We start from the raw sequence: 8,196 nt of genomic DNA, 5'->3' as shown, positions 1-8,196 counted from the left end.
CTAATAATAACAAAATAACCATAGAGACAAAACGATATATTTATCGAAAATGGGCCCATTAACAAGTGGTAACGTAGAATCATCCACATTAAAATGAGACTTTTTTATAACCAAATAGAAACTCCTCATTGTCCCTTTAATGAGCTGATCTCTGAATGTGTCCGTGTATGTGTGGGCATATGTGTGCGTACGTATGTGTAGGTGCTTGTATTATGTATGTTTGTAATGTGTATGCATGGTGCATGTGAATATGCATACTATATACTGTAGCCTATGTGCCTGTAGGAATTTGATATGTGTGTATGCACACGTTATGGATGTATACATATGCTCATATTTGCATTGTCATCTAAGTATTTTTATTTTATAATCTGAGTTATTTTATGGGAATAATCTAGTTGCTTGTTTCTTATTTTATTTTGTATTTTGTATTTTTTGGGAACACTGTATAGGAACTGTTATTTGTCTTGCTTTTTAGGGACCCCAGGAAGAATGGGGATGGGGATCCAATAAACAATAACAGTATTAACAACAATAATAATATTGTTAATTTATATAGTGCCTTACAAAAAACAAAGGTCGCTTTACAGTAAGTAAGTAAGCCTATACAGCCCATGCAGTAAGTACAGTAAGTAATATTGTTGTAATTATGCCATCATTACCATGTATTGTATTACTTTATGTTTTTTTTAACCTACTGTATAAAAGAGAAAATAAACAAGTTATAGGTTTGTTTGACTGTTGCTTAAGCGCCATCATATCTTATGTTTAACCTATTAAAATCCAGAGTTAAAATACATATTAGTATGTTAAGCTACAAATGTGATTTTAAAAAAGAAAAATAATGAAATGAAAGACAAGTGAAAAAAAATGCAAGGCTTGCGAATGATTATGAAAAGTCAAAATTATGACATTACCCATATTCCTGAGAAAATAGTCAAACATGAAAGTGAAAATGACATTAAAATACAGCTCTATAAAAAAAACATACACAAATTATTGTTTCCTTTGTTTCATCAAGAGACAAAAAATAAATAAATGTAATAAAATAAAAAGAAAAAAATGAGATAACCTAATAAAATATAGCAGCCTATACGAAAGTTATAGTGGCTTGATTTTATGAAGCTAAAAAAAAAAAAGAAAATCAAAATTGTATTCTTTATTTATGATTATGATTATTACAATGTAGTGTTTTATTTAATTACATATAAACAGCAGTATTGTATTTATTTTATTATCTCCTCTCTATGGATTGAGAAGTGGCAGCCTCTCTCTGAGTCACGCCCACTCTTCTGCTTCAACACTGAAGCCCCGTCCCCAGTTTTCCTGCCGTAGTGAGTCATCGCAGCTGTAGACGATCTCTGAAGGGGGCCGCCGCTCAGACAGAGGAAGTGGAGCCGCTATTCGGTCCCGTTATCTTAGAATAAAACTACAATAAACCTCAGCGCCGTTTCTGTCTGTAACGAGTGTGTGAGTGTGAGTTCACACATTATCATTTCATTTTGGATTATTATTTTTTAAAACCACGACAGTTTATGAACGAAAATTATTATTATTAGGCTATTATTATTAAAGAAAAAAAAAATTACTTTTACTTTCATGACAGCAGCAGCTTCTCACCATAGAAACGAGCTGTTAAAACCTGAACTAAGTCTTTATTTATTATGTTTGTACAGGACTCTGGAGAAAACTTGAAACAACCACAGTCAGTCACTTTACCAGCATCAACACTAATAATAATCATTAGTTATATAACTATATAACAGCCTATAACTGCGTTTCCATGACAACAGTCTGAGTCTCTGCCGTGGATCAGTCACTGATGATGATGATGAAGATGAAGATGAAGATGGTGATGATCATCAACTGCAGTTTTAAACACAACAGTGTCACCTAGTGGCTCAATGTGACACTGACACTGGTTTTAAAGGTACCTTTCAGTTATTCTTAAAAAAAAAAAAAGTTCACTTCATACGCTTTGTATTATTTGTATCCTGTGTGCTTCTTATTCAAGGTTTTATTCATAAAAAACAGAGAAGCTGTAATTTAAAAAATATGTATACATTTTCATACAAATTTTATGTAGGCTAATACACAAGATACGATTTTTTTTTAACTGAGTAAATCAAACTAAAAATACTTTATTATTATTATTATTATTGGTATTATTATTATTATTATTATTATTATTATTGGATTTCTTGTTGTTTCCATTATTATCAAAAGTAGCCTACAGTGGCGGTACTGTGATATTTTGCTAATCATACCTTTCTTACCTTTACTCAGGTACATTTTTAACACATGCCTCTTATCTGTAATTCGGTCCTTTTTCTAAACTCACATGATCTGAGTGCAGAGTTTTACTTCACTTTCACTTTTGATCTTCAGCCCTCGTGAAGTGATAGATAAGACAGCGCTTCAGTTGCCTTCTTTCAAGTACTTTTAGTTTTACTTCTGCTTTGATTTGTGTGCTTTCATAGTGTATTGCACTTTGTACTACATTTTATTGTATGAAAAGTGCTCTTTAAATAAAGTCTGACAACCAAATATAACAGGGTAAAATATCTGCTGTACTGGGATCAGCTGTGTCGATACTGAATAAACATATATATATATACATACTGTATATATTATATTTAATATTATTATCACTTATATTATTATATAACTTTTAGTTATTCATAGCAGTGCAAGTGATCAATTTATATCCTTAGGCCTACCATTGTAACACAGCTCAATTAGATATTACTCCCAGGACCTTCTAAGCAGTTTGATGATTGTAAGCACTTTATCCCCTGACACGGTTGCACTTTTGTACTACTGTCGTACGACAGCATCAAATCTGTATTATTATTATTATTATCTATTGTAATGTAAACTGAATCCTGCTATTTTATAACATGCTTTTGTTTTTATTTATTGTATTTTGTACCAGGGAACATCTATGTATGGGACAACGGATGGAAATTAGCCTGTGGCTACAATCCGGCTTGTTTACGATTTTATGTTTCGTTCATGAACTTGCACTGTCCCACCTCAAATAAATTGAATTGAATTGAATTGACCTGTGTGTGAGCTTCAGGTCTGTAAGAGAGTGATCACAGCCAGGACCTGAGCTGTGGTTGGTTGGGACACGGAGCAGGAAGACAGTCTGGAGTCCATGAAGCTGAGTTTGTTCCAGCTGTTATAAATGTAACGGAGGTCCGCGGGTATAGCCACAGTCATGAGGTACCAGTGAGTAGAAGTGACAACGTGTGGCGGTTAGTAGTATAGAGAGCCTAAGCGGAAGCAGGAAGTAACGGCGCCATGGGACCTCAACTCTGAAAAACTCGCCATTCAAATGAATTAGACTGAACATTTTATTTCGTGATCCGATTGAATTGCACCATGAGAAAAAAATATGTCCTCTACCTGTTTAAAACATCACGTTTCATGCCGAGAAATCAGCCGTTTATCATAAAACGGCAACAGAAGAATGTATTTAGTGTGAAGACGCTCTACGGACTACAGATCTGTGTCCCACAGAAAATATGTCACCAACTGACACGGGAAAGGGCGGCATTTGGTGTGTGACGTCTCCTACGCGACTTGTAGTCTTTCTGGTTACGGATTCTTCTGAATTTTATTCTACAATAGCTTTACAACAAACGACTGATTTCTCGGGATGAAACGTGATGTTTTTTAACAGGTAGAGGACATATTTTTTTCTCATGGCACAATTCAAATAGCCAGGCTAGCGCCGCCTACTGGTTCCGGCAAATTTCATTTGCCTCAACAATGTAGTCAGGACACTAGCAATGCGTTTCGGTTTGCTCCGTCCGCTCTGGTGGACGGACCAATCAGCGAACAGATGGGGAACTGAAGGCGAAGCCGTTGAACTCAAGCGCTCAAGCTAACCTATGAGCTTAACCGGTGTATAGCACACGTGACCACCAAGCAGCAGCGATTAGTTGAAGCAAATGTAAGCAACCGCCTCCCGGAAGCAAACGAATCCCTATGGCTCAGGTTCAGACGCTTTATGAAATGTAATGAAATAAGCGGCTGATGCATCAGGCTACAATTCAAACGGATCACGAAATAAAATTTTCAGTCCCGTTCATTTGAATGGCGAGTTTTTCAGAGTTGAGGTCCCATGGTGACCGTTACTTCCTGCTTCCGCTTAGGCTCTCTATAGAGGGTATGCACATGACGTCACGGTACTGGGAAGTCGCTGTGGAACGTCCACTGAGTGGCAAAAAGACGAGTGGCAGAGCCGCCAAAGTTTAAAAACGACGCAGTAACGAAGCGATTTCCTCCGAGCCCACACAAGTCTGACATGTCTAGCTTTGCCAGCATGTAAAGCAGCAGCAGCATGACCTAACAGAGCTGCTAAACATCTAGAGGATACGTCTCACTTTGACCGAGTTACATTCAACAACCTGTTCTCAATGACGGAAAGTAAATTCACTGGAGCGGTCATTTTTTTCCATCGATCAGCTGTGTTTACCGTTTCAGGTGTCATAGTTCTGATGTTTAGACAGATAAATTAGTCCTCCAGCACATCCTACACTTTGACTGCTCAGAGTTTTTCAGAATAAAAGCAGCTCGTGTTTAGTGTTGGGAGTCACTGTCAGGGCGACAGTAACAGCTGTAATCTCGTCCTTCTGCACAGTAACAGTGAGCCTGTCAGTCACTCTGCAGGTAGGCTACCGCGGTCCACCGCTATCCGCCAGCATGTTGAGGGACGCTTGTTTTGCCACTCAGTCCGATCAAACGGGGCGTTGCTGAGGGCAACGTGACGTAAACGCATACCCTCTATTGAAGTTAAACTCACTCACTCGCAAACGCACTTGCCAAGTGGTCGTTGACCTCTTGGGGAAGCGGTTAGCATCGTCGCCCACGATGCAGGAGACCAGTGTTAGAAACCCACTCAGGTGGTTCAGAAAACATCGGCCACATAAAGCTTCAGGATCCAGGGTGGACGTTGGAGGAGGTGATGGTGTTTTACTGTGAAGTGATAGATGTAACACAACTGACTCAACCTTCATGTCAATCAAACAGACACGCTCCTACAGTAATTACTCTAAATCTTTAAGGCCTGAGTGTCTCATTAATTAGAGGATTATTATATCATTTTCAGTGGGACAATCACAACAGTGACCAACACTGGGAAAAATATTGACTTAGTATTTAATTGGAGAAGTGGGTGTGGAACCATTAGTCTTCAAGAGAAAGTATGTCAACTCAACTATTAACCGATACAGAATAACACAGGAGGGCTGATAAAGGTCAGAGACACGAGTCAACAGACACTGTGCTGAGACGGCATGGGAGCATAACAAAAAACATTTTGTACCCAAACAATACGTTTAACCAGAGAAAATTGTATGTCAAAGGTCTAAGCCTGACTGTTTGTGCAGGATGTTGTTATAATGTCTATCAACAAAGTACAGATAAATTGGGGTGCTAATGCATGCTGTGACATTACTGTGAGAGATCAGAGTACTGAAGAACTCAACTGAGCCCTGCCAATCGATAAGCTGAGTTCAATCAACTGGTCCACGATGGATTTGCTGAGCTGGTCACTGAATGCCATTGACAGAGTGTTCTCAACCAGGCGTGCAGGCTCTGGAGAACCCAGATGCCCGGACGGAACCTTCATCTCCGGCTACATCTTGGATGGATGGGAAAAGTGGAGAGTCCTCTGCCTTGCCGCACTGGATGTGGAGGATGTCGAGGACGTGTACATATTCACGTTCATGACAATCGGGATGTTCACCCTGGGATGCGGTATTTTCATGCAATATCAGAAAATGAGGAAGATCGCCTCCGAGCAGAGCAATGCGAGGGCGGACAACGCCACTACTCGAGGTGCTGTGGTCGGGATACGATCTGACATCACAGCAGTTCGTGAATTCGTGTCAATATTGCGAGCTGACATGGCCAAAACTCGGGAGGATATGGCCAAGTTAAGCGCGGCAAAGGCTGCAGAGGAGATGGATGATTGAAAGAATATGGCAAAAAAGGGCTCTTACTCCACACCACACCATCAAATAATCAGTACACTGGACTTTGCTCTCTGTCAATTGGACCATTCTATGACTTTGTGACATGCCAAGCTACAAGATGAGACTGTTGTTCACTCATGACGGACAAATATGGACACAAACACACACGTAATCTGTATGTACTGTCTAGAGCTAAACTTCAGCTCTGTATACTGCCTGCTGCCAATATGTCATGTCAAATGTCATAAGTAAAAGTATGTTATATCAAAATGTAAAAAAAAAAAAAAAAAAAAAAAAAAAAAAATTATGTTATGATCTGTATACTATCTACTACCGTAACATGTTATGTCAAAATGTCATAAGTAAAAGAATGTTACATCAAAATGTAGTGTGTGTGTATGTATGTATATATATATATATATATGTATGTATGTATGTATGTATATATATATATATATAATAATAAGAAAAGAAGAAAAAAGCAAAAAGATATGTATGTATGACAAATATTCTTATTCTGTGGGTAATGGGGGCGGGACTAGATAAGCTTTTGCTTCTCCCGCTTTTCCCTTTCGGCCATGTATTGTATTATTTGATGATGAAGTGTGATGATGATGATTTAAATTGACATGCCCGAAATAAACAAATTGATTGATTGATTGATTGATAGTCACTTCTGCATTTGCTTCATTTCAGAATCGGAAGCTATGTCCTTTTTTGTTTTGTTTTACACAGTCTGTCCTTCAAACCCACTGAAGCCTATATTTACTTTCATTTTGGGACTTTGGTGCCTGTTGGGAAGCAGTTTAAATCTGGTGAGTAAACTCAACAAAGACGTAGGCTAGTTACAGTAAGAGAATGTCTGTTTGTGTCCTGGATGTTTAATAGAGTTATATTATTATTATTATTATATATTACACAACAGTTACAGATTCATATTATCAGATGAATATCGACATATCGATCACCCTCGACTGTGTGTAGTTCAGGTTCTGTGACGTTGGATGAAAGATGATTAACGAGTCCTTTTATATGTTTTTACTTTAGAAACTATTATATAAAAGCATGCGCCCCATATATAGAGGCTACAGTCTTTGCTGCAGTTGGCCCCGGTTCGAATCCCACATCGGACGGCCTGTTACTGCAGGTCATTCCCCCCCTCTCTGCCTCCCCATTTCCTGAAATGATTCGGAGAGTGGAGACAGATCCAGTGGAAATTGGGGTTTAGGGCCACCTCCAAACCATTTTTTTTACACAGTCTGTGCATTTAAAGGATAATTGCCGTTCTTTTTTACAAGCTGGACCTTATTTCTGGTATAAAATACGATCGTTTACTCACCCAGATAACTTTAGTGTCACTATGAGCTCCTAGAAGATACAGAGTCCCCCTGTGCAGGCACAATTGCCTCAAAAACTCATTCATCCCTCTGTCCATTAAATTTATGAATGAGCAGCTAGTGTGATGTTATGTATGAATGTTTGCGTGTTGTTTGCAGGCACAATCGCCTCAAAAACTCGTTCATTCATCCCTCTGTCCATTAAATTTATGAATGAGCAGCTTGTGTGATGATATGTATGAATGTTTGCGTGTCCACACATCTGCCACTAGTACTTTCTGAGGCATATTGCACTTTAATGATTTTATTGTATGTTTTTAGTACTCTGCTGCTTTTCTCTTGTACTGTTTTTGTCTTTGTTGTGAAGCAGCACTGCTCTCTGTCCGAGAGAAATTTCTCCTACGGGAGACTAATAAATGATTTTGACGTTTGACTTTGACTTCAGACGATATTCAGATCCAGTCGAGAGTCACGTATTCATGGGTTTTTCAGTCACCTGATGATGACCTGTGTGCGGACCTAAAGCTACTAAAACTACGTTTTGCGATGACAGCATGTGCAAATCGCAGCTTGGAAATGACAATTTTTGACAAATGACAGGGTTTCATACATCCTGAAAGGGTTTATTTCAACCGACTAACTCTACATTATCCTGCTCATTACACGGATTAGGAGTGAAATAATTAATTTGAAACATAATGTTGATCAAAATACGACTTTTATCGATTTATAGATTGCATCACTTAGTGAATCTGCAAGTACTAAGTCACAAATTTAAGTCACAGGTTATGATAACTGATTTAAATCAATACATACATTGGCAAGGTTGAAATGTTCTATGCTTAGTCAAGGTGCAAGGTAAGCTAACTAGG

The sequence above is a fragment of the Trachurus japonicus genome, chromosome 9 (assembly GCF_045865225.1).
Source record: "Trachurus japonicus isolate A0001 chromosome 9, Traja_1.0".
In the NCBI taxonomy this organism is placed as follows: domain Eukaryota; kingdom Metazoa; phylum Chordata; class Actinopteri; order Carangiformes; family Carangidae; genus Trachurus; species Trachurus japonicus.
Note: the sequence above shows the minus strand (reverse complement) of the source record.